General features: G+C 14.2%; 11 annotated features.

Annotated features, from left to right (window-relative positions):
- Positions 1-15: part of a microsatellite that runs on past the window's edge.
- Positions 1-39: part of a microsatellite that runs on past the window's edge.
- Positions 40-1,280: 1,241 nt separating this feature from the next.
- Positions 1,281-1,325: a microsatellite.
- A 76-nt stretch (positions 1,326-1,401) lies between these two features.
- Positions 1,402-1,445: a microsatellite.
- Positions 1,446-2,540: 1,095 nt separating this feature from the next.
- Positions 2,541-2,587: a microsatellite.
- Positions 2,588-3,081: 494 nt separating this feature from the next.
- Positions 3,082-3,131: a microsatellite.
- Positions 3,132-3,149: 18 nt separating this feature from the next.
- Positions 3,150-3,214: a microsatellite.
- A 322-nt stretch (positions 3,215-3,536) lies between these two features.
- Positions 3,537-3,569: a microsatellite.
- Positions 3,570-3,971: 402 nt separating this feature from the next.
- Positions 3,972-4,016: a microsatellite.
- Positions 4,011-4,059: a microsatellite.
- Positions 4,060-5,234: 1,175 nt separating this feature from the next.
- Positions 5,235-5,275: a microsatellite.
- Between the last annotated feature and the right edge of the window lie 252 nt (positions 5,276-5,527).

Raw genomic sequence — 5,527 nt, 5'->3', positions numbered from 1 at the left:
TTAATAATAATAATAGCAACAATAAATATAATAAAATAAACTTATTTAAAATGTTTAACCTATTTAATAAAATATTGATATTTAATGGAATTAACAAAATAAAATATGTCTATTAATAACTTTTAATAAGCTACTTAATAACCTTAATTATTTTACTCAAATTATCCTAACTATTAATATATTTCTCCTTTTAATAAATAATTTTAATAAAATTTAGTTAATCCTGTTAATCTGACTGATTAAAATATAATAAATTTATAAACAATTAATCATTAGTTTCCTAATTTTAATCAAATCTATTATGATAAATAAAAGCAAATATCACCAAACAAAACTAATGTAGATAGTGGTTTGTTAAATCTATAAAATATAAATTTTGAAAAAATTAATTTTTTTTAAGAACTTTTAAATAGTAAAAATATATCTGTAAAAAACTCTTCTCTCTTTTTAACTATTATATCTTCAAATATAGAAAAAAATATATATCATATTGATCTTGGATATTTTTAAAAGTATATATAATTTAGAATTATATATTAAATTTATTAAATTAAAATTATATAAACTTATGCATTTACTCACCATTTTATTTATTTTATTTTATATTTTTTTTAATCAAAAAAATAAAAAAATAATATATATATTTATATAATTTTTCGTTTTTAGTGAAGAAAAAACACAACTTTCTTTTAATTAATTATATGATAATATGCCTTTTTAGTGCTTTTAATGTGGTCTTAGGTTTATTTTAAAAGAGTATTTAAGAAAGCATTTAGATAATCATTTTTAATAAAACTTAAATTTAATAGAAACCAAATAAAATACTATAAAAAGAAATAGACCTTTTCTTTTAGATTTTAATGTATTTTTTTTTAATATTTTGTTATTTTTATGTATAAAAAATAGGATTGGATAGAATATAATGAAGAATAATAAAATAATAAATAAGAAATATAATAACCTGAATAAAACTATTATGTTTCTCAAAAATTAGTTGAAAATGTAATTTTTATATTATTCTACTTAAAATATAGATAAAATAAATAATCATAAAATATATTAAAATTAAAATAATAAAAGGGAAAATGTGATCTTTGTTAAGAAAACTTTTGTTTGACATTTAATCATAGTAAAGAAGAGTGGATGTATGAAAATGCTGTTAGACTATTGATAGAAGAAACATCCACAGGATATAAAAAACCGGCTAACTTGCATTTAAATTGTTATAAAGTTCTATAAAAATAATCAGAAGATGAAAACAATGAAGAAACAAAATAAATTATATAATAATGAAAAAATGCATATATAAAATAAAAAATATATATTTTATTTATTTTATATTTTTTAATAATATAAATAAAAATAACAAATAAATTTATAAACTATAAATATATTGTTTAAATATTTTTAATATTTTTTTTATTATATTTTTCTTTTTTTTTTATAAAAAATATATTTTATTCATAAAAATCTTTTAAGTATAGCAAATAATTAATTTAAATATATAATTTAGCTTCAATATATTCCATAAAGGAATAATTTAATAAAAATATACCATCCAAACATAGCATTTCCAAAGGCAAATGTTTAGCACAAATCAATTTAATAAAATTTCAATATTAACTTGAAATTCTAACTTATATTAAAAAATAATACCATAATACCATAATAATATAAGATTTTCTTAATATCATATTGATTTTTTCTTCTAAAACTCAATTAAAACAAAATGCGAATTTAAAACTAATTGAAATAAAATGTAATAATATAAATTTAAATACTAATTAAAGCTAAAAGCCCAATTTTGTAAAGGCATAATTAAAAATAAATGCATCCCTTCAAATTTTTATTATTTTAAAAATATGCTTTTTTATTAAATTTAATAATAAGTCTAAATAAAATATGAATAAATAAGGAAAATTTAAAAATAATGTTTTATTTATATAAATAACAATATTATATTAAATAAAAATTAAAAATACATAAAGAAGTTAAACGTCTTAAATTTGAAAAATATATTATGAATATTAAAATGAGTAATATATTAGAATAATATAATTATTTTATTATAAAAAAAATAAAAAGTATAATTAAACTTTTAAAAAATATTTAATAAAATAAAAATCAGTAAAAACTAAAAAATCTTTAAAACTAATGAATTTTCAATTTAAAAATATTAAAAATTATATTTTTTTATTATATTATTTTACAAATAAGAAGATCAAAATTATAATGATATTATTTGAAAATTAAAAAATTAACTTTTATAATTAAAAAGAAATATAATTAATAAAAAACTTTATGATTAAATTTTTATAGCTGAATAATTAAATTAAAATAATTAGTTTAAACAATAAATTAATTCGATAATAGTTCAAATTAGTAAATTAAAAATACATTTCAATAATCTATTTTTCAAAAAATTAGTTATAAAATATATTAAGAAAACTTAAACAAATGAAAGTATAAAGTAAATTTACTTATAATAAAGAATAATAACCTATTTCATGTAAGCAAAACTCTTTAATCGGAAATTCATTATTTAAAACTAAAAAAACAATTAATTTAAAATAAATATAAATTAATTATAGATAATTTTTAATATTAAAAAAATTTTAACTAATAAATATTATAATGACAATAGGAAATATTAAAAGCAAAACAAATTTAAACTGTATTTATATAATATATAGAAATATATAAAAAGATTCTAATATTATTTATTAAAATCTTTAAATTTTTATTTGGTTATTTAAATTAATAGAAATTAAAAGATAATATATGTTTGAATTAAGAAGAATAAAAACTTTATTAGATTAAAAATATTACTAATAATATGAGAATAGAAATAAATAATTGAAGAAATAAAAGATTAAATAAATATTTTTTTCTTAAAAAAACGAATTCTTTACATTTAATTATAATTAATTACAGAGGAATAAAAAATTTTTAAACAATAAATAAAATACAAATATAAAAAAAAACTTATACTAGCAATATATTATTAAAAATAAAGAAATATGTTAAAAACAAGATATGTAATAAAATTAAAATTAATATTATTATAAGCTATGCCAAAATTAAAAAATATATCTAATTAATTATAAAATAATCATATTAAATAATAATAACTTTAATTAATCATAAATAAAAATAAATTAATAAAATACTTTATAAAAAAATAATATTAGTAAATATATTTATCAAAAATAAAGAGTATTATAAATATATAATTATAAAAATTAATGCAATTTAAATAAATATAAAATTATATGTTTTATGAATTATGTTTGTTATTTATAAATTATTTTTATAAATATTTAATATTTATAAAATTTTCTAATTATATTTTATAAATATATTTGCTAATGAAAAGTAAATTATAACATATATTTAAATAAAATTTATATAAAAAACCAATTATCATTTAAAAAAAATCAAATAATTATAATAAAAATTGAATTAATTTGAAGATTTTTATTTATTTATTATTAATATATTAATATATAAATATATAAATAATTTTATATTTGTATATATTTATATAAATAAAATATTTAAATAAATAATTATAAATAATATTTTTATATATTAAAGTATTAATTAAAATTTATATATTACTAATTATATAATAATCAAAGAAATTATTGAAAGCATATTCTGATATAGTTTATTAGATTAATATTAAATTATTTAAAATCAGATAACTTTTTTTACTATATTATATTTATAAAATAACTTCTACTATATTTATTGTAATTTGTTAATATCTTTATTAAAATAAACCTTTTTCAATGTTTTCTTCTGATAAAATATTAATTAAATTATTTTTGAAATTTTGGCAAAGTTAATTTTTTTATAAATAGTTTTAATATTTACTATTCGATGCCAGGTAATATATTTCATCATTTTAAAGCTAATTTAAACATTTTTCTTAATTTTATTATTTTTTGAATTCGATTTTAATGTCATTATTATAAAATAAATAATAATATAAAATAAAATTTATATATAAATTTTTTTATATTTTTTAAATATATTATATTTATAAATTATATTTTTCTTTATTTTTTTTTAAATAAAATAACTCAATACTTAATTAACAACAATAAAAGGCTTTATCTATTATTTCTAGCCTTACTTTTTTTCGATTGAGTTTTTAAAAATAAATGGAAGAAAAAGATAACAAACATTAAATTCATAACAACTAAAAAATAATAATAAAAATTTTAAATAATTTTTATTATTATTTTTTTTTTCTTAAAAATAAAGTTATTATATTTTATTTAATATTTTTTCTTTTTTATTTTTATAGAATAATAAATTTAATAATAATAAAAAAATGAATATCAATACTAATTTAAATAATATAGACGATGACGAAAATAATTTAAATAATCTCTATTAGGAAATTTAAAAAACTTAATAAAAAATGGAAGAAATTAAACAGCAAATGACTAAAAAAACTACACAAGATGATCCTTAAAATACTGAACAAAGCTAATAGCAAAAAGAATATTAGATAGAATAAATGTAGTAAATATATAAGGCACAACTAGAATTACTCTAAGATAAGCTTTAGCTTTTGTAAGACGAAATAAAATATTTAACAGAATCATCTGATGAGAAAATAAGAGTTTTGGAAGACCAAAACTTACGTTTATAGAAGGAATTATAATAAAAAGCCCTTGAATTAATCGAAGTATCGTCTACTATAGAAGAATTTAAAATGTTATCTGAAAAAAGCCAAGAGGCAAGGCTTAAAACTAACGAAAGAGTGAAATTTCTTTCTGAAGGATATGAATAAATTGAAAAAGATTTAATAGAGGAAAAAGAAATGAATATAGTTTTGAAAAATAAATACAAAGAAAATAAAGAAAAAGTAACTTTTTTAACTTAAGAAAATGAGCATTTAAAAAAAGAAAATTTTAATATATTTAATTCTAACAAAATTTTAGAAGAAAAAATTGGAAACTTTCTATTTCAAATTGAAAATTTAGAAAAAGTAAAAAATTAATATTAAAAAACTTTGGAATAGTTACATGAAGTATAAAATATGCAAGAAGTAAAAGAAAAACAATAAAAACTAGCTTTGAATAAATAATAAGAAAGTAATTCTCAAATCGAGTAGTAGTTTTTATAGATTTAAGAAGAATATTAAAGACTGTAAGGTTAATATAGTACTATGATTAACTAAAATAATACACTTAATACCTAGAAGAAAAATAAAATCAATTAATTATAGAAGGAAGTAGATTAATTATAAAGAGAAGTACATAAGTTTGAAAAAAAAGTTGAAAAATTGTAGAATGAAAATGTAACCCTGAAGAAAAAAAATGAAGAGATTTAAAGTTTATTATAAGATTAAAGAAATTAGATGAAAGTTTTGGAGGAAAATTACAATAATTTAGTTATTTAGGAAAGAAGTTAATAAGATTATTTTAATTCGAAAATGAGAGAATTGGCTAAATAATAAGAAATGAATTCACAAATAGAATAATAATTATAATACATATAGGAAGAATAT

Source organism: Ichthyophthirius multifiliis, assembly GCF_000220395.1.
Source record: "Ichthyophthirius multifiliis unplaced genomic scaffold scaff_1120509251220, whole genome shotgun sequence".
In the NCBI taxonomy this organism is placed as follows: domain Eukaryota; phylum Ciliophora; class Oligohymenophorea; order Hymenostomatida; genus Ichthyophthirius; species Ichthyophthirius multifiliis.
Note: the sequence above shows the minus strand (reverse complement) of the source record. Positions and strands in the feature narration are given on the sequence as shown.